This window comes from Enoplosus armatus, chromosome 22, assembly GCF_043641665.1.
Source record: "Enoplosus armatus isolate fEnoArm2 chromosome 22, fEnoArm2.hap1, whole genome shotgun sequence".
NCBI classification, from domain to species: Eukaryota; Metazoa; Chordata; class Actinopteri; order Centrarchiformes; family Enoplosidae; genus Enoplosus; species Enoplosus armatus.
In genome coordinates this window covers 15,632,363-15,654,237 of record NC_092201.1, presented here as the reverse complement: position 1 = coordinate 15,654,237, position 21,875 = coordinate 15,632,363, and the positions used below count along the sequence as shown (strand labels likewise).

At 46.4% G+C, this 21,875-nt stretch overlaps 4 non-coding genes across 4 annotated transcripts; all 4 read left to right on the top strand.

Moving 5' to 3' along the window:
- Window positions 1-303: 303 nt before the first annotated feature.
- On the top strand, window positions 304-386 carry trnal-cag (transfer RNA leucine (anticodon CAG)). Its single transcript has one exon. It is a non-coding gene; the product is annotated as a tRNA-Leu (tRNA).
- Window positions 387-937: 551 nt separating this feature from the next.
- Window positions 938-1,020, top strand: trnal-cag (transfer RNA leucine (anticodon CAG)). The gene has a single exon. It is a non-coding gene; the product is annotated as a tRNA-Leu (tRNA).
- Window positions 1,021-8,971: 7,951 nt separating this feature from the next.
- trnal-cag (transfer RNA leucine (anticodon CAG)) lies at window positions 8,972-9,054 on the top strand. Its single transcript has one exon. It is a non-coding gene; the product is annotated as a tRNA-Leu (tRNA).
- Window positions 9,055-10,922: 1,868 nt separating this feature from the next.
- trnal-cag (transfer RNA leucine (anticodon CAG)) lies at window positions 10,923-11,005 on the top strand. The gene has a single exon. It is a non-coding gene; the product is annotated as a tRNA-Leu (tRNA).
- The last annotated feature ends 10,870 nt before the right edge of the window (window positions 11,006-21,875 follow it).

Below are 21,875 nucleotides of genomic sequence, written 5' to 3'. Positions count from 1 at the left end.
AAAAAACTAATAAAATGTATAAGTAATAAGTCATATTCCTGTAGTCCTTCCTCTAGTGCCACCATGATGTTTGTAGTTTTGAATGTGGGAGACGTGGGTTCGAATCCGACCTCTTGCTATGACGCTGGATGAATTGATTGAAAGTCTTTTTCACATGTTATTTGCTGTGTATCACCCTGGTATTAATGTATGCCTTCTATGTCATATTCCGTGTATCATGATCATCTTGAGACAGTCATGATATCTGTCATGTACTATATGATGTTACACAAAAACATCTCCACTACAGATGGGGTTACTACAGTCAGGATGGCCGAGCGGTCTAAGGCGCTGCGTTCAGGTCGCAGTCTCCTCTGGAGGCGTGGGTTCGAATCCCACTTCTGACAGTTTTTAACTGTAAACCACAGCTGTTTCCTGTATTATGATAATGGTGAAGTGTAGTCAGCTGTTAAGGGACGAGCGCATGAGGAAATACAGCATTCCTAGTACAACGTCAGCCTAACGCTGTCTCCCCTTTTCATTCCGTACTTGTGAACGGCCATAAATCACAACAGTCTTTAGCCTTCATAAAGCAAGCATGCCAGAATGTGTTAGTACACAGTAGGCCTATTTGATGCTGGGTGAATTGATTGTAGGAAGCTCTTTCACATGTTATCTTCAGTGTCACTGGTATTGTTTGTTTATTGTATGCCTTCTATATCATATTCTCTGCAGTAACATACATACATGGTGATACTGTTGCGCAACAGCCTTGGAGGGGCTTTGTAGGGGCTCCGTGGTGTAACATGATATAGTACATGAGAGTACACTCTGAATCCAGCGATCTGAGTTCAAATCTTGGTCAAAAGTTGAGCCACGCTATCTCACTGCACAGTGTACTTTCATGTACTCTATCATGTTACACAGAAAAAACTCCACTGCATACAGTGGTACTTCAGTCAGGATGGCCGAGCGGTCTAAGGCGCTGCGTTCAGGTCGCAGTCTCCTCTGGAGGCGTGGGTTCGAATCCCACTTCTGACAGTTTTTCGCTGGAAACCACAGCTGTTTCTTGTATTATGATACTGGAGAAGTGTAGTCAGCTTCTTCTTGCTGAGTTCAGGGACGAGCGTATGAGGAAATACAGCATTAGCAGCCTAATGCTGTCTCCCCTTTTCATTCCGTACTTGTGAACGACCATAAATCACAACAGTCTTAGCCTTCATAAAGCAAGCATGCCAGAATGTGTTAGAATCAGAATCACGGGGGGGGGGATTATACAGTACCGGTGCTCCCATTCAAGAATAGAAAGTAGCGTGAATTTAGAAATAAATGAAATAGAACAGACATTTACAATATTTAAATGAAAACTAAAAGTAAAAAATATATACAAAAAACATATATATGTATGTATTGCTCTGTTGCGTATGTGCACTCGTGACATTCAGAGGGAGGAGTTGAACGGTCTGATGGCCACAGGCAGGAATGACTTCCTGTGTCGCTCTGTTGTGCATTTGGGTGGAATGAGTCTCCCACTGAAGCTGCTCTTGTGTCTGGGCAGTACACTATGGAGAGGATGTGCGACATTGTCCAAGATGCCCTGCAGCTTGGACAGCATCCTCCTCTCTTGACACCACCGTCAGAGAGTCCAGCTCCACCCCGACAACGTCACTGGCCTTGCGGATCAGTTTGTTGAGTCTGCTGGAGTCCGTCACCCTCAGCCTGCTGCCCCCAGCATGCAACAGCATAGGGGATAGCGCTGGCCACTCATGACTCATAGAACATCCTCAGCATGGTGAGCAGATGTAGAAGGACCTCAGCCGCCTCAGAAAACAGAGATGGCTCTGGCCCCTCCTGTAGAGGGCGTTAGTGTTCTTCGCCCAGTCCAGTTTATTGTCAATGTGGACTCCCAGGTACTTCTAAAGTACACAGTAGGCCTATTTGTGTCTGGATGAATTGATTGTAGGAACTCTTTTTCACATGTTATCTTCTGTGTCACTGGTATTGTTTGTTTATTTATCTATCTCATTGCACAGTGTACTAAATCATGACATTTTTCATGTACTATATCATGTTACACAGAAAAAACTCCACTACATACCTTGGTACTTCAGTCAGGATGGCCGAGCGGTAATTGTTCAGCCCTACCAGGAACCATGGTGGATGTGCCAGCAGACAGGGTGGATCTGCTAGGGGCTGTGGTGGATGTGGTGATAGCCAGGGTGGAGACGCTGGAGGACATACTGGATGTGCTGTGGGGCAGGGAACCGAGACCAGATGTAATGGCAGAGGGACCAGGAGTCGGAGAGGCTGGAGCCTGAGGAACATCCAGGTCCAACACTGTGGGGTCGTCTGTGATGTCAGAGAAGCCCTCATCTTCCTCCACGCCATCCTCCACGTCATGCTCTTCAATTAACTGAGCCGTCTCCTCCGAATCAGGGTGCATATCCTGCAGTGCCTGACCAGTCTGCCGGAACAGATACTGTACCCCAATGAGCTCTCCTGAAACAATAGAGGTTAAATGGATCATTTACAAAAGTTAACAAAGTGAATAAAAGATTTTAAAACCGAGTTGAATTACCAATGTGTTCACAAATGCTTACCAGTGTGACACGAGGGTGGACAGAACTCAGGTGCCACCTTCCTGCCGAACAGCTTCTCATAATTTTTGTTGACACTGTGAAGCAGGTCACCTGAGTAGCTGCGTAAAGCAGATGGGCCAGTAGACAGGGCAGCATTACCACGGTCCTGGTTCCACCTATGTAGTCCTTCCAGCAGGTATACCTGAAAATTCAGGCTGTTGGCGCTGGTCCCTAGAAATACATATTTAAATATTCAATTATGAAATCTTCGTGGACTATACAACACATGAACCAACATGTCTGACAGACACAAACCTGGTATGAAGCGGTTTAAGTGTAAGTGGAAAGACTCCAGTGATGTAGAGCCTCTGGCACATCGGTACGTGGATAACCGCACACCTCCCTTTGTGAGCTCCCCCGTTTTGGTGTAGAGAGCAACACCTGATGGATCCTGGATGCACTTGACGTGCTTTCTCTGGACATGCCAGATGTGCTCCATCCTCTCCCTGTCAAACAGGGGAACACCAAGGGAGTCGTTGCCACTGGTCCCCTTGAGCCCCCGCAGCAGCTCCTCCAGCAGCTGAGTGGTGGTCTCCTCTCCACGGGTCCTCCTGCGGCAATGGAGAGCCAGCTCCTCCCTGGATAGATGTTTACTGATGTCACCATCAGTAGGGGAAGACAGGCCCTGGGACTGAAGCTGCTGTCTTTTTGCTTCACGCAACAGAGCTAAATCAGCTGCATCCCACTCAAATATGCACGCTGACAGGCGTGACATAAAGATTGGGTACAGCTGATGAGCATCTGTTGTGCATCCCACGGCAAGTCGGCGCATGAAGTGCCAGATATCCAGCCTTATAGTAAGGTCTGGCCACCCGCTGAATCTGGCCTTGAGCTTGGTCTCCCCTGTGTCAGTGCAGCAGCCACAGTCCACGTATAAGGCAACAGGGGGATCCACACCAGCCTGCTGGTACCTCTTCACCAAGTCTGTTGCCATCATGTCCAGGCCAGCTCCCTCCTGAGCAGTCAGCACACTGATGAGTATCTGACCATACTCATTTCCCACAGAGGTGAGCCAGAGTGCTGTCCCCTTGGCTGTTCCGGCAAGCTTCTTGGTGATCTGAAGCACACAAAATGTATAGGCCTCTGTGAACATGACTCAGAATTACTGAAATACAGGCAGGAGTTAATAATATCAGTAACCTATTTCAAAGAAAAAAGATTGTCTAACCTTTTTGGTGGAATCCATTTTAAGAATGGTGCCGTAAGTCGATGTTATCCTCGCTTTGATGTCCTCCAGCCTTGTTAAAATATCCTGGCTGTAAACGGAGAGGAGCCACTTACAGCTCGGCACCACAGCAGGGTCTGGAGGCTCAGGGAATGCCATGGGCAACAGTCCTGGACGCTGGAGGAAGTCCATGCACTCTGTGGTGTACCTTGCCACGCGATGCAGCCACTCCTCTGTCTGGTTCTCCCTCAGTTGCTTTAAAACCCGCGTTGGGCTGTTACCCAGGCCTCTCTCCCGCAGAAGCCGGATCACCCGGATGTCACACGCGTACCTTGGACATAAACAGATTTATCAATAAGAATGTTTTGCATAATATCTATTTGACAAGGCAACAGAGAAAAGAGACGTTACTCACTTTTGTGTGAGGATGACCCGAAATTCTGATCTGTGAGCCAAGTCCAGTTGTGTGAGGACAGTCTGGCTCCAAGAGACGTGAGTAGACCTACATTTGGTGCAGGTTAGTGTCTCTGCCACCATATTATAGATCCTGTCCACGTCCAGGACCCGCCGTGCCCTCTTATGCAGCCCTGCTCCTGTGAGCTGGTGCTGCCCACAGGCAGAGTTGGGACAGACCACCTTCACCTTCCACAGTCTGTAGGGCATCCAGACAAGAAGTGGGTGGGCAAAAAAACGGTCTGGAGCCGGAGCCTGGTGGTACACATGGCTCGGCTGTGGTGGAAAGTACCAGAGCTTCAGGTTGTGTTGAAGCTCTAGCCTTCCTTTAGGTCCCAACTTCAGCACAGTCTTGATAATCCACTTGTGGTCCTCAGGTGGCAAGCCCTCAGACCACAAACGGGGCAGCTGAGATGGTGAGGCTTCAGCTGTCTCTGTCCTGGAGTCAGCCATCTGCGCAATAACAAAACAATGCATAAACATACTTATTACTGCTGAAAGACACTGCTGATGCTCTACACAGTATGAAATTAAAAGTTAAATGACTTACTGACACAGTGGCACACACTGGGACAGGCACTGAAGCTTGAGCAACAGTCTGAGGGTCTGGAGCCTGTTAAAGCATGGCAAAGAATATACTAAAATTCATAGCATTCACAACACAATCAAAGTGTAAGTTATTATTTCATACAGCTGCTCTACATGAAACACTGTTATTTAGCTTTCAAGTTTCATTTCTCATTTGAAAGCTTTTTAATACTAATAAAAAATGTGTGTAGAAATACAAATACTGTATTCAAAAAGTGAGTTACATCATTACTCACTGGGACAGCAATGCTGGCTGGAGAACTGGTGGGGTCAGTGACTTGGGTCTGTAAAGAATTCAGTCTAAGTAACTTGTAATAATAACACAATTTAAACAGCTGCTATTTGATCTCTATTTACCTGGGTTACTCTTCTAGCTTTGCTGAGATTTGGCTTCGCAGCAGCACCATGAGACCCCCCAAATCTTGACTTGGTAAACTGAAAGGCAACAAAGCAAAGGGCCGTGTCAAGAAAGGACTATATTGTCAAACTATCATTCAGTGAATAAAGTGTCAAATATTCAGTAACAAATCCAAATACCATTGATAAATTCAATGTTGGTTGCTGTTTATGACCCTGCACTCCCAGCACTTGTCCCACTGCTGCAGTCTGTTGCCCCACGGTGGCTTGGGCCGAACCCGGACGCACTGCTGCACTCTGTTGCCCGACAGTGGCTTGGGCCGGACCCGGACGCACTGCTGCACTCTGTTGCCCGACAGTGGCTTGGGCCGGACCCGGACGCACTGCTGCACTCTGTTGCCCGACAGTGGCTTGGGCCGGACCCGGACCCACTGCTGCAGTCTGTTGCCCCACGGTGGCAATCCTTGCTCCAGTTGGCTGTGGCATGGCAGAGTAGATACATCACTAATTAATTAACACACACACACACACACACACACACACACACACACACACACACTACTTGAGTCTTTAATTGAACAGGGTTACCTTCTGAGTATGGAATCCACACGTGCACGTCCTTGCTTGCCCAAACAAGGACGTCTGTCCATGGCACTGCATGGGACATTTGTCGATCTAAAGGTAATAGTTGTACATTTGATTGAATTGAACACATATTAAATCATTGACTTGCATTTGTGTAGTTACAGAGATCTGATGACAATGATTTGCTTATTACACGTTAACTCATAGGATCCTTTTATTGTATTTGATACAACCCTAACCCTATAGTGAGTAAAATGCATTGTGAGCGTAAATAACAATGAATACAATGTACTGTGCCATGAATATACTCATACCCTTTGACACAGCTCATACCACTTCTTTTGCCTGGGAGCCGGTCTGTTTCCCTCGCCGGCAGGCCAGGCCCCAGAGTTGGCAAACTTTCTCAAGCGTGCCATCCACTCTGAGTCTGCCATCGCTTTGTGTGATTTAGATTTCGAAGACATTGCCTTTGGTGACATAAATGCATAAACATTTTTTGAATGCCTGAAAACAACATAAGTGTTGGAACATGAAAGCAAGACCACCGCCTTGTAATATTGTTTGAAACACAGCTCATGTATTAACCTGATTTCCTTTAATAAACATGTATTCTTACAGTGTGTCGTGGGAAATATCATGAATTAGAAAGTTAGCTGTATACCTTCTCCTGCAATTACTTTGGTAATGTTTGGTAATATTAACTATGGTAAATAGCTCAGCAGTTTGACTAATCTGGCGCTTCATATAACGGATATGATATTGACGTTTTTATTATATTAGGCCTACAATCCTGTCACCTGTTCTCAGAAGGGTTAGAAGAGCCTGACTGCACATACACTAGTGATTGTGTGAGGAATATGTTTAACACTAAATGATAACCATGAAAGTATTATATGCATGAAAATTGTGTCATTTAACCGAAGTTAAAGTTAGGTACGTTAGCTGTTACAGTGTAGCTAACTACCTTGAACTTGTGTAAAACGTTGACATTATCACCATGAACGTGGCCTGGTCTATACAAATGAAAACTGTCATTGTGTGAAAACGATTGTTTATTGCACGAGCAACTCTGGCCTTAAAAAGGCTCGGAAGTCAAAAAGAACGTTAGCAAGCTAACGTACATTTACGCCTTTTTCACCGCTTTCTGCAGAATCCCGCCAATACATTCGTCTATACATCTGAATTTAAAGGATTTGGTAAAAAATATTGTTGTTGTTGAACGTGTTGCTCCCCAAATGCTGTACTAATAGCCTAACGTTACCGAAAAGCCACCGTAATAGATGACATTAGCTAAAGGCCGGCCGGCAACAACTAACGTTAGCGAAATTCCCGACAGATAACGGAGGTTTTGTAATGTTGATGACAACACGATATAACTGGTGAAATGACTTCTATACTTTAAGTCATATACAACACTGTAATAGATGTGTAAATACTCACCATGCCGCTTGAATTGGCTTTGATTTGCGTGACCGATCTCGCCCGGCTTGCGCTCTGTATTCAACTTTATTGAACGCCCCTTTCATGACACTGCGTCAACATTTCTGCGCCGTGATTAGTCAAATGTTGAAAGCCCGGGAGACACTTCTTCAACATTTCTGCGCCCTGATTAGTCAAATGTTGAAAGCCAGGGAGAATGCGCTAACAAGATTGGTCGCCGAATGTTGAAGCCACGAATCTTATAGGCCGTAATTTGTGAATGTGCGTTCAGGTCGCTGTCTCTTCTGGAGGCGTGGGTTCGAATCCCACTTCTGACAGTTTGTTGCTGGAAACCACAGCTGTTTCCTGTATTATGATACTGGAGAAGTGTAGTCATTGAAGTGAAGTAGTGATTGAAGGAGGTAGCAAAACATCAGCTGTCTACCTGCAGTTACAGCTGGAGAAAGACCGGTTGGAGTAGCACAACAAATAAGAGTTAATGGGGAAAACCTGTTTTGGTGTATGAAGATAAAATCGCTTAACATTAGATATCAAGACTGAGGAGTATTTTTATTAAAAAATGATCCAGTATATTCAATAATAAAACACTCTGGAAGGGGCCATTCTGCATGAGTACGTTGACATTTGACACTTGAAGTACATTGATACTTTCAATTGGGTATCTTAAATGCAGGACCATTACCTGCAACGCAGTATTGTGACATTGAGGTATGGTGCTTTTACTTAAGCAAAGGCTCCAAAAGGTTTCTGCCGGTCCGACATTTATGGACAGTGTCTCTCAAGCTGTCCGTTGCGGCTTGACGGCTGATCTTTGGTCCCTTTTCAAGACAATGCAATAATACTGGCCCAGTCCAACTTCATGCCTACTTGCTTCAACATGACTTTTGCTGATATTGTAATATTGCCTCTTTTTTTTTTTTTTTATTGCACACTTTCGCTTCTGCTCTTTGGCACGGCAGCAGCCAGCAGCACTCTTCTCGGAAGATCACTCTCAGCGCTCCACCTGTCTGGATGGGTTCGCTAGGGCTGGGCGATGTGTGTTAAAAGTTTCCAACCAGCCACTGCCAATATATTTGTGCAGGTGTGTGTGTGTGTGTGTGTGTGTGTGTGCGCTGCTGGGTGCCTTTAGGTTCAGCTGGCTCTCTTAGCTTTTTTTTTTTTTTTTTTTTTTTTAATAGTCTAATAAATGAATAAAATAAACTCACAAAATGTCAAGAAAGTAAGAAATACACACACATTACACCTATTTGATCCGCAGCTTGGACAGCATCCTCCTCTCTGACACCACCGTCAGAGAGTCCAGCTCCACCCCAACAACGTCACTGGCCTTGCGGATCAGTTTGTTGAGTCTGCTGGAGTCCGCCACCCTCAGCCTGCTGCCCCCAGCATGCAACAGCATAGAGGATAGCGCTGGCCACTCATGACTCATAGAACATCCTCAGCATGGTCCGGCAGATGTAGAAGGACCTCAGCCGCCTCAGAAAACAGAGACGGCTCTGGCCCTTCCTGTAGAGGGCGTTAGTGTTCTTCGCCCAGTCCAGTTTATTATCAATGTGGACTCCCAGGTACTTGTAAAGTACACAGTACGCCTATTTCTGTCTGGATGAATTGATTGTAGGAACTCTTTTTCACATGTTATCTTCTGTGTCACTGGTATTGTTTGTTTATTTATCTATCTCATTGCACAGTTTACTAAATCATGACATTTTTCATGTACTATATCATGTTACACAGAAAAAACTCCACTACATATCTTGGTACTTCAGTCAGGATGGCCGAGCGGTCTAAGGCGCTGCGTTCAGGTCGCAGTCTCCTCTGGAGGCGTGGGTTCGAATCCCACTTCTGACAGTTTGTTGCTGGAAACCACAGCTGTTTCCTGTATTATGATACTGGAGAAGTGTAGTCATTGAAGTGAAGTAGTGATTGAAGGAGGTAGCAAAACATCAGCTGTCTACCTGCAGCTACAGGTGGAGAAAGACCGGTTGGAGTAGCACAACAAATAAGAGTTAATGGGAAAACCTATTTTGGTGTATGAAGATAAAATCGCTTAACATTAGATATCAAGAGTATTTTTATTAAAAAATGATCCAGTATATTCAATAATAAAACACTCTGGAAGGGGCCATTCTGCATGAGTACGTTGACATTTGACACTTGAAGTACATTGATACTTTCAATTGGGTATCTTAAATGCAGGACCATTACCTGCAACGCAGTATTGTGACATTGAGGTATGGTGCTTTTACTTATGCAAGGGCTCCAACACGGCCACCAGAGGGCATGACAGTCCTGGAAGACTACCTCTGATGAGGACGTGATGAGCCTCTTGCCACAGAAGTGCATCAGCTGCAGCTTCTGTTCTGTTATAGATGTATTTCCAGGCAGCAGTTGGTTTCCATTCAGGTTTTATCATCTAATAACTGTCACTGCATCTCGTGTCTCACTGTGTGTGTGTGTGTGTGTGTGTGTGTGTGTGTGTGTGTGTGTTTGCTTGAGAGTTTCCTCTCTCAGAACCGCCACTCTGGATGCGACTGGACACGACCGTTGAATCAAATACTGAAATAAAACCCCTTTGCAGTAAGCGAAACTGAAAGTAAGTCTCTTTCTCCCTCGCCAAACAGCTTGCGGCCTTCGGGCCTCTGAGTGCAAGCGAGTGAGAGATAATAGTCACCTTATTTCAACAACAATACACAATGAAAAGGGGAGAGGGAAGACTCACACAGGGAGGACAACGTCCCAAAAGGTTTCTGCCGGTCCGACATTTATGGACAGTGTCTCTCAAGCTGTCCGTTGCGGCTTGACGGCTGATCTTTGGTCCCTTTTCAAGACAATGCAATAATACTGGCCCAGTCCAACTTCATGCCTACTTGCTTCGACATGACTTTTGCTGATATTGTAATATTGCCTCTTTTTTTTTTTTTTTTATTGCACACTTTCGCTTCTGCTCTTTGGCACGGCAGCAGCCAGCAGCACTCTTCTCGGAAGATCACTCTCAGCGCTCCACCTGTCTGGATGGGTTCGCTAGGGCTGGGCGACGTGTGTTGAAACTTTCCCACCGTGTGCTGCTGGGTGCCTTTAGGTTCAGCTGGCTCTCTTTGCTTTTTTTCATTTTTTTATTTTTTTTAATAGTCTAATAAATGAATAAAATAAACTCACAAAATGTCAAGAAAGTAAGAAATACACACACATTACACCTATTTGATCCGCAGCTTGGACAGCATCCTCCTCTCTGACACCACCGTCAGAGAGTCCAGCTCCACCCCAACAACGTCACTGGCCTTGCGGATCAGTTTGTTGAGTCTGCTGGAGTCCGCCACCCTCAGCCTGCTGCCCCCAGCATGCAACAGCATAGAGGATAGCGCTGGCCACTCATGACTCATAGAACATCCTCAGCATAGTGCGGCAGATGTAGAAGGACCTCAGCCGCCTCAGAAAACAGAGATGGCTCTGGCCCTTCCTGTAGAGGGCGTTAGTGTTCTTCGCCCAGTCCAGTTTATTGTCAATGTGGACTCCCAGGTACTTGTAAAGTACACAGTACGCCTATTTGAGTCTGGATGAATGGATTGTAGGAACTCTTTTTCACATGTTATCTTCTGTGTCACTGGTATTGTTTGTTTATTTATCTATCTCATTGCACAGTGTACTAAATCATGACATTTTTCATGTACTCTATCATGTTACAAAGAAAAAACTCCACTACATATCTTGGTACTTCAGTCAGGATGGCCGAGCGGTCTAAGGCGCTGCGTTCAGGTCGCAGTCTCCTCTGGAGGCGTGGGTTCGAATCCCACTTCTGACAGTTTGTTGCTGGAAACCACAGCTGTTTCCTGTATTATGATACTGGAGAAGTGTAGTCATTGAAGTGAAGTAGTGATTGAAGGAGGTAGCAAAACATCAGCTGTCTACCTGCAGTTACAGCTGGAGAAAGACCGGTTGGAGTAGCACAACAAATAAGAGTTAATGGGGAAAACCTGTTTTGGTGTATGAAGATAAAATCGCTTAACATTAGATATCAAGACTGAAAAGTATTTTTATTAAAAAATGATCCAGTACATTCAATAATAAAACACTCTGGAAGGGGCCATTCTGCATGAGTACGTTGACATTTGACACTTGAAGTACATTGATACTTTCACTTGGGTATCTTAAATGCAGGACCATTACCTGCAACGCAGTATTGTGACATTGAGGTATGGTGCTTTTACTTATGCAAGGGCTCCAACACGGCCACCAGAGGGCATGACAGTCCTGGAAGACTACCTCTGATGAGGACGTGATGAGCCTCTTGCCACAGAAGTGCATCAGCTGCAGCTTCTGTTCTGTTATAGATGTATTTCCAGGCAGCAGTTGGTTTCCATTCAGGTTTTATCATCTAATAACTGTCACTGCATCTCGTGTCTCACTGTGTGTGTGTGTGTGTGTGTGTGTGTGTGTGTGTGTGTGTGTTTGCTTGAGAGTTTCCTCTCTCAGAACCGCCACTCTGGATGCGACTGGACACGACCGTTGAATCAAATACTGAAATAAAACCCCTTTGCAGTAAGCGAAACTGAAAGTAAGTCTCTTTCTCCCTCGCCAAACAGCTTGCGGCCTTCGGGCCTCTGAGTGCAAGCGAGTGAGAGATAATAGTCACCTTATTTCAACAACAATACACAATGAAAAGGGGAGAGGGAAGACTCACACAGGGACGACAACGTCCCAAAAGGTTTCTGCCGGTCCGACATTTATGGACAGTGTCTCTCAAGCTGTCCGTTGCGGCTTGACGGCTGATCTTTGGTCCCTTTTCAAGACAATGCAATAATACTGGCCCAGTCCAACTTCATGCCTACTTGCTTCAACATGACTTTTGCTGATATTGTAATATTGCCTCTTTTTTTAAAATTTTTTTTTATTGCACACTTTCGCTTCTGCTCTTTGGCACGGCAGCAGCCAGCAGCACTCTTCTCGGAAGATCACTCTCAGCGCTCCACCTGTCTGGATGGGTTCGCTAGGGCTGGGCGACGTGTGTTGAAACTTTCCCACCGTGTGCTGCTGGGTGCCTTTAGGTTCAGCTGGCTCTCTTTGCTTTTTTTCATTTTTTTATTTTTTTTAATAGTCTAATAAATGAATAAAATAAACTCACAAAATGTCAAGAAAGTAAGAAATACACAAAAGAAGCATGATAGACCCCTGGAGATGATATTATGTGGTTGGGTACCGCTAGTTTGAATATCAGTTGAGGGGGAAACCATGTCCGCCCTGCTACTTTCTGTCAGTGTTCTTTCTTTTACGCTGTTATTGCTTATTAGTTGCCTGGCGTGGGTGTTCTCTCTTCTTATTACTGTTTCAGGAATGATGTTGTGATGTTCAAAATTCTGCGTCACAGTCCAACTGGTTCAAACATCCGTCTAGCAATCTAGGTTGAAGGTCACAGGTACTTAGCACTGTGTGTGTGTGTGTGTGTGTGTGTGTGTGCAGAGAGAGAGAGATAGGGAGTTTAAAGGATCACTCCCCTTGACCCCCTCTTGGAATCCGATGAAGGGGTTCTCTTTTTTGAACGTTGAACGTCATCGGGACGTCAGGGCTCGAGTTGAAGTTGCGTGTTGGGTGCTTACACACCACTTTGGCAGAATGCCAGGAGTTGAATGTTTCGCAGCGTCCCGAAGGACACTGGTCAAAAGATCACATGTTAAAAAGGTAATGCGCTCTGCATGGTTAGTGCCGTTCCCGAAGACGTTTGGGCAAGGCGCTTTCGTTGGAAATGCATACACGAATGTTTTGAAATAACTATATCGTGGCACTACACATACACAGGTACTGTACATACAGGTAACATACAGGTATGACTATGGGGGGGGGTGTTGTAAGTGCAACACAAATGTCTCAAAACCAAGATGGCCAACGGAAGGCCAGAAACGCTGAGCAGCTCCAGGAACACCTTGCCAATCCTTCTATAGTAGGAGACCCTTGCAGGTAAATAAAATTTGGTAACATCAAGTAACAACTAAGGAGTAATATACAACTGTTAAAATTTCCATTTTATTCATTGGTGGTCTTAAGTACATATTTCTTCAGTTGAAAACTCAAAACGCATGCTGTCCACCCGAGTGGACAATATCAATTTGCGTATATGAGTTTTAATTTGTATCATTTTTGTCCAAAAACATATAAAACACAAACATTTGTAACCCATTAAACTTTGAGTTTCAATGCCATCCTTTCTCACATATGGGGGGCCTACAGACATCAAATGAGGCCCAGTGAAGAGTCTTTATGTATGGCAAGAAATGTTTTCCCCCCACATCGTAATACAGCCTGTAATACAGAAAATGATGGATCCGGGGGGCGCCCCGGTGGCTCACCAGGTGGAGCACGTACCACATAGGCTGAGGCCTCCTCCCCACCCCCCTCTCTGCCGCTTGCACAATGGGGTTTCCTGTTCTTGTTCGGGACAACGCTGCAACTGTGACCTCATTCCAGTTTTTGGTTTTCGGAGCCCGTCGTTCCGCTGCAGTTTAAAAGTAAGCCTCGCTGTCGAACCGAGTTCTCTTGAAAGCGAACTGTCAGGCTGTAAGCTTCTCGCACATTCACTCTGGTGGTCTTGCGACACCTTCACTGACACATTCAATACGCTGGTGCTGTCGGGAAATTCCAATCGCTGCAGTGTAGCGAGTGTAAATAAAAATGGGCCGAGCACAGAGCCGTGTGGTACCCCCTTAGTTATACCTGTGTGTTATCTGTATGTACAGTACCTGTGTATATGTAGTGCCACTATATAGTTATTTCAAACATTCATGTATGCATTTCCAGCGAAGCACCTTGCCCAAACGTCTACCAGACTTGCACTAACCATGTAGAGCGCATTACCAGATTATGATCCTAGTTTTTAGCTGGAGTTCAGATTGTAGTTATTTATGACTTTACTTCTTATTTAGCTCTTTAAGTGTCCTTACTGTGTGTTGTTGTTTGTTTTTGGGATCCTATCTATGGCATTAGCTATAACAGTGGTGGCTGATCTGAGACCAGATGTTTGGGTGAGCTGGCTATACCAGCACATTGACTCCATCATGTGACCACACCCCCTGCTGCACCTTTACCGCCACTAACGCCTAACAGTGACACGATGTTGCATTGAATACACCCTGGGTGGAGAGTTTGCTGTATGCAAAAGAGCAAAACAAAAAAACAATAAAAATAAATAAATAAAGAGAGTAAATTTCACTGAATTGATGTATTTCACACGTCGCCATAGAGACACAGCAGAGGACCCAGTCATCCAGGTCTGATGCTAAAAATGTGTGTGTGAGAGAGAGAGAGAGAGAGAGAGAGGCTGTGGTCTGAGAGGAGACTATGTGTGAGACTGCACGTATGCTGTTCACAGCTGGCAGGAGGGGGCAGAGGCTCCGTCTGTGTGTGTGTGTGTGTGTGTGTGTGTGTGTGGAGTCTGGTTTATCTTTGTGTTACGCAGACTGCAGAATGTGTGACATCACTGCCCGCCCCGCCCCGACAGGTTTTCCACAGAGCTCGTTGTGTGGTAGTGGTAGTTTTGCCAAAATGTCCTTTTTTTTTTTTTTGAAAGGTTAAGACTGATGAGGCAGCAGCGGCAGCAGCAGCAGCAGCAAGTTGAGATTTTAAAAGTAAATGTGGTGGAGTATACAGTCGGAAGTGACTTCCTACAGTTGTTGCTAATAACACTAACCATAAAACGGAGGGGCCTCTAAATGGAATTCAGCCATCATTCGTTTTGTTATCTGTGCTCGTTGCAAAACACATCAAATCATATCTTTTGGCTGTCTGAGCGAAACACTGTGACGTTCTCTGACAGCAAACGTCGAGAGAATATATATCAAAATCAGAACACTTACGTTTAAACACTTATTATTACTTTACTTTTATTTTTTTCATGTTTTAGGGTGTGGGAGGCCTCTCTCGCCGGGCCTCCACCGCCTAACCTTTCACCTTTCCACTGAGCCCCCGGACCTCTCGCTGAAGCGCGCCGTTTTCCCGCCACAAGGCGCGCCTCTCCGCCGTCAGCGACTGATGCGCGGCGCCCAGGGCCCTTCCGTCTCGGAGCCTGTCGCAGAGCCGCCGGACCGCGTGCTGCAAGTTGCGGTTCTCCCGCCCCAAGGCTTTGTTTTCCCTTTTCACGACGTCGTTCCGGTCTTCCAGAGTCTTTTCCGCGACGAGCTTTTTCTCCACCACCAGGATTTCCTTCTTCAGGCCGCTGTTTCGGAGAGTCAGGGCCTTATTCTCGGCTTTCATTGACTTGTAAATTGCCTTAAAGGCCGTCCCCTTCCTCAAGTCCTCGCTGAGCTCCTGGATTTCTTGATTGAGCTCATCATTGCGTCGTTTCATGGCTACTATCCCCTCTCCCAGCGTGCAGCACTTGTCTTCAAAGTCCTCTTTATTTAGAAGCTTTGAGTAGAGCCCACTGCGTTTTTTCACGAGCTCTTTATTTTTTGCCAAGGCCAGTTTTTCTTCTGATTTCAGGGCTTTATATTTGTCGCTCATTGCTTTTCTGCTCAGGAGCTGGCCGGTAATGGCCTCGACTTGTTTCTGGATATTGCAATTGAGCCTGCTCATCTGCTCCACGCTGTTCATCCTCTCCCTGCACTCGACGTCCCAAATCTTTTGCTTGTCGTAGTCCTTGCAGAGCCTCTGGAGTTGTTGCCTTTGCCGGCCCGTGGCCTCTTCTGACGCTTTCATTCCCTCATTCATATCCTGCAGGGCCTTTTCATGCCGGAGCTCTTCGCGGGTCTCCTGAACATGTCGCCTCAGGTCGCCATTTTGCTGGCCGGCCGCGTCTTTCTCCGCTCTCAGCGCGTCGTAGGCGTCGTCCAGAGCTTTTACGTCGCGGCGCTTTTCCCTGAGCCGCCGGATTTCCTCTCGCATGCTGTCATTTTGGAGCCTCGCGGCCTCCGTCGCCTCCTTCATGGCCTGACAGACGTCCATCAGGGCGGGTTCGCGGTGCGGCCTTTTGCGGAGCTCCTCAAGTTCCTGCCGCAGCGCCTCATTGTTTTGGGTGACGGCTGCATGCTCCGCTTTGATATCGTTATAGCGGTTATTCAAGGCGACGTGAGATGCGCGTAATGTGTCCTTTAGCTCCTGGATTTCTTGTTCCATATTGTCATTGGCTTGCTCAATGGCCTCTTTTGCCACTTTCATAGCATCGCAGGTTGCATCCAATCGAATGCGATTTTGGGCCTCTTCGTAGAGCACCGTTAGGTCTTTCCTCTGCCGCTCTTTCTGGAGTTGCAGGGCGTCGAGCTGTCGGTCCACGTCCGCGCGCTCATTCTCCAAGGACCCCGCAGAGGGGATTGTCTGCTCGTTGCAGCTCATTTCTCCGCTTTCTTTGCTTTCGCTTTCTTGATGTCTCACCGCGAGCGTATTGCGGACGCACAAAGCTCTGTTGGAAGTGTTGCAGGGAAAAAATAACCACCACAGCGCAGTAACGCCAACACTGAGAGTACGCAGTATATTTGAGATCGAGTTTAAGTGAAAGTGCGTCCGGAACTCTGTGTGGTTGGTCAGGATCAGTGACTGCCAGTTGCCGATGTCACAAAGGGCAGGGAGTGGCATCGCGCGGAATGGTGCTCACGGAATGTTCCACAGCCAAATATGCACTTTTCAATGCGTTTTTTTAATTGAATGAAATGGTGAAACACTGAAGGGGAGAAAACAGAGAGACTCTCCAGGAGCTGGCCTCCCCCATGACATGTTATGCAATGAAGCTGTTTTGGCATCCTAGAACACTGGGATCCCCCTGAGTCCTGAAAACCCGTGAACCTGCCCAGTGTCTAAACTTACACCGCACTATTACAGTCGGTTATGCCCCCCCCCCCTGTATACATTCAAAGCAAATGAAAAATGACAACCAGAATCCTTCACGCAGCCACTTTTCTTCCCTGTAGGTGTGTGGAGGCTTTGCATGGATCAGCGTAATTGCGCTGTGGCTTGCTAAGGAACGCTAACCTCTTTCTCTTCTCAAATCCCAGCCCTGGCTAACACCTTCTTGCTCAAGCCAGTGACTCACTGCTTTATTCCTGTTCCAGCACAAAAAAAACCCCCACCTGACACCAGATAACTACAGAGTGTGATTCCCGAAAGCAGAATCAGAATTTATCTTGGCCAAAGGTCAAAAAAAGCCTCCTGTATTTCAGCAGAGAAACGGTGTCGCGTAGACAAAGTGCTGTCACACACTTTCAGTCAGAGCTTCGGTTCGACTCTGCTCGGACGTTCGCAGAAACAGTTTTTTACAACTGCTCTTTTCACCTTCTGGCAGGTTTTTGAATTTGGGCCGCCTTGAATTCTGGGAAACGTAGGAAAGCAATAGCCGAAGCGGAAGTACGCAAGGCGGGCTGAGAGAGAAGTAGCTGGGCGGAGGTAGATCCTGCTGTAGATGTGCCCGGTGGGTTCGAGGTAGTCTCCACACATTCGGAGAAACCAATCACAATCGTCCTTGCAGCGACTGTGCCCTTGCAAAATAGTGTACAATAGGATACCACCATTGAGGGAGAGGCCGCACTGCCCGCTCACAGTAGGTTTTGGACCATGTGGATCACAGACTAGAAGCCGAGAAGGAGCGGAGCGAGCCAAGGGCCTTGGAACCAATCTCTAGCTCTTCATTATCTGCTGCTTCGTTATCTCAGCGTCACAGCCGTAACTGTCGTCGTTCTGTGTATCTCCACCGGGCAAGTGTGCTGATGTTCTTTCATACAGACAAGTGCATCAAACCGTCGCCCCCCACCCCCCCCCCCCACCCCCGCATGGGATCATTCGGTCATAATCAAAGCAGCTCGCTCCTAGCTGCAGCCTACATTCAGCCTCTTATCCGGGCTGGCCCGCTGATAAAGTCACACGGTGTGCTGCGAGCACCGCTGAATTCACCGCGCCAATGTCACGGGACTTCACTTTTTTCGTTTGGGGCCGGGGGGGGGGGGGGGGGGTCACAGCAAAATCATTTCGCTAAGAATGTGCTACACTTAGCCAGGCTGGGTGTAGGCGGAAGAGCTACTATATACGGTACAATATATATAGAATAATACAGTAAAATGTTGCTTACACGTCAACGCGTGTGTATGATAATCCGTGTTTCTGCTTTGAGTGCTTGTACTTTTAATACGTTTTAGTAGTGCGTTTTTTTCCTGATTATCCTTTTACTTGAATACTTTTAAGCACTTTTACTTGTATTGGATGTATTTTCATTTTATGCTACTTCACGCTTCAACTGCACTCCGCTTCAGAGGATAAATATCACTTTTACTTGAGATACTTCCAGTGTTTGGAACACGAGATGATGGTGCTATGTGGCGTGTTCCCCTACTTTCTGATAAAAAAACAAATAAAAAAACATAATCATCTGCTGTTTCCCCTCTCAAAATGAATATCAGCTGCATTCCGGCACTGTCAAGTGTACATCCATGTGCGTTTGACAACACACTGTGCCCGGACGCGGTGTATCAGCGTGCTAGTTACGTAAAGGCCGGGCCTGAGCCGCGTCGTGCGTTGGAATGCAAATGTTATGACAGCGGGAAGGGGGGGGGTCAGCGTGGATCCAGAGGCCTCTGCGGACAGGTGCGTGAGGTGAGGACGGTGCGTCTGCCTTCTGTCTGTTTACCACGCAAAAGCACGATTCAAGAGGGGATAAATAGGTGTGCCATGACCCAGTGAAAAGAACATCATCGTCTGGCACCGTGACGACGCCACAGAGACCGATCACCCGCCGTCTTTAGAAGCTTTTCATGTGTTTCTTTTCGCTTGTTATTTTTGACTGTGCGGCCCACAGATCCCCCTCTCGTCGATCCTCATTTCAAAGTTAGCGGCTGTCTGCGGAACATGGGCATCTTGCTGCCGAAGATCCACATAGACTGAAAATTGGACTTTCAATATCCTAAAACTGGAAAAAAAATAAAGTCATCCAAGTGTACCCTCCTTTTAGCTCTGTTTTGGTCTCCGACACCCCCTGAGAGAAGGGTCTGGCCCTTTGGCTCGGCGGAACGCTCCGCAAGCTTCACCAGCTGGTTGCCATTAATTGTTTCATTGATTAACCATCATTGCTTTGAGCAAAAGTGCCAAACATTTGACGGTTCTAGGTTCTCAAACATGAAAATCCGCTGCTTTTCTTTGTCTTTACATTGTATGAATTGAAGGATAAAGACCTCCGGACTTGCAGGATTGCATTCGAACTGAACGTTGTGGAACATTTCACTGCTCTCAGGTTTTGTGCAGATCTTGCCGTGTATAAAATGTATACATAATGGATATGTAGTTTTTTTTTTTTCCATGAGGCAACTTGAACCAGATCTGGGCTCCTGCGAGTTTCCACCTGCAATAAGTCATCTAACGCTTTCATTGGTATGTGACATGGTTCCTGACATACATCAGACGCAGGCGGGACGACATGACATAATTCGCGCTGGTGGACTTTTTGCTGCATGTTATTTACACGGCGATAAAGCGTTAAGAGCAGAGTGATAACAGAAGTGTAAACACAGAGAAGGAATGTGCATTTCTAATTTGTATGCGGGTATGTTTCAAAAACCCTGAGGGGGGGCCTTGTAAATCACCATCTTGAGGGTGCAAGAGGCAGCACTGCCCTTCAGATAAATCTCCCATGACCCCCTGGGGTGCGCTTCGATGACGTTGGGGGACTCACAAGACACAGATTTAGGGGGGGGGGGGGGGGGGGGGGGTCAAAATTGCTGCAATAGCACCTGAGATAGCCAGAGTTTTGGTTTATAATATGGGTCAAGCTCCAAAAATACAGGATCCTACAATTCCCATCATGCAACTCAGTGGCTACTACAAGGTTCATCACTACCTTTGCCTTCGTTGACGTCAGATCGGCGCTATGCTAGCAGGTACCCACACACACACACACACACACACACACACTCCACCAAAATAGTGCAGGACTTGATTTGGAATCCCAGGCAAGATCCCCAAGTTTCCAAGACGCTGCATGTCGGGCTGAATTTCAAGGAAACTGATAACGCAGGATATATACTGTACATGGGCGGTATACCAAAGGCAAAACCTGAATAAATAAGTGGATATCATTTAGGAATAGTGAATGCAAACATTTCCATACAGGGCACAAGGCCCCCCTGAATGGTCGGAGTATAACAGTGATGTTTAGTCCCGAGGAGACTGGGAGCGCTGAGGTCCCAACGTGTGATCTCTGGCATCTCTGCCTTCCGATGAAATGCGTTTGAAACTCAGTTTGCTATTGGTTTAGGCTGTAAACCCACCCACCACCACCACCACCACCACCCTGTCCTCCGTCGCTCATTAACTCCAGTCATGTGAACTTGAACCGCTAACGTGGCTGCTGTCATATCATGCCCTGATTGTGTTTCGCAACGTTTCATTCACATTGTCCCATGCCAGCCCCCACCCACACCCCCACCCCATTACATTTGTTAGTCCTGTCATGCAATGACTTGTAATGATTGACTTCTTTGGGGATTATTGGGTCAGAACAGGTTGGCCAAGGGCACAGTAAGATCAGAAATGACATTAGAACATATTTAGCATTTTTAGGAATGCACACACACACACACACACACACACACACACTCTTAAATCATACTCCACACTCCATCACACTACAGTACAGGTCTTTATTTTACAGAGTGAAGGACATTGTCAAACAGTAACATTTTAACTACAGTTAAAGACTTTCCTTTCCTACCATCAGGTCACGTTAAAGGAGCAGTGAAAAAAGGGGGAGATAAATAGTCTTTGGTGACATACAGATATCAACATACAAAGATTTAACTTAAACACATAACTTTCTTTAAATACTTCGGCTAAATATATCTCAAATGCAGCATTTACAAGCAGAGCCCCCCCCCCACCGTCTTTCTCCCCACAAGAGACTGTCGACAAGCGCGTTTGCATTAAAGTGCTTTTCCTTTAAAGCCGTGAAAGCTCTAGAACGTTTCTACGGGGGAGGTATTAGCGGTCGTGCACAGTTTGCTCACACAGCGCGACGTGACGCAACGAACTGATGTCTCACACACACACACACACACACACACACACACACACACACACACACAGAAAGAAAAAACAGACTGGGAGCAAACACAATGCTCCAGATAAATGTCCTGATAGGCTACGTACAGCAGCTCAAGCACATACGCGCACACGTGCACCATGCGTGTGTGTCTGTGTGTGTGTGTGTGTGTGTGTGTGCGAGAAATAGTACTTTTTAAGAAGCAGAGAGATCCACCATTGTTTTAGAGCGTTTGAAAAGCCTTTTAATGATCGGTCACGAGACATTGATTAGCTCCATTACAGCAGAGAGAATGGCATGTTTTCACCTTCAGCAAGCCTTTGAACAGATTAGATTTAAGACTAAGGTACCACGGCTTATTACCCTGTGACCTCCAGCAACCCCCCCCCCCCGCTTACAGACAGAAGAGAGAAAGAGAGCCGGGACGTGGGTGAGAGTCTAAATATGAAAGGAAAGTGTTAGGCTAAAGACACGAAACTGAATCAGGAGACACAGATTAAAGCTATAAAAGAACACATTACGATATGATGTAGATCACATGCTGTAAAGTCACTTGGTTTGTCAAGTATTGCCAGGTAATTTGGTGAGTTGGAACTGACGATGACGCTCGGAGGGATGCCAAGCTTTACGCAGAGCAACAAAGGCCTACTCTCGGTCCCGACATCCGCCCACC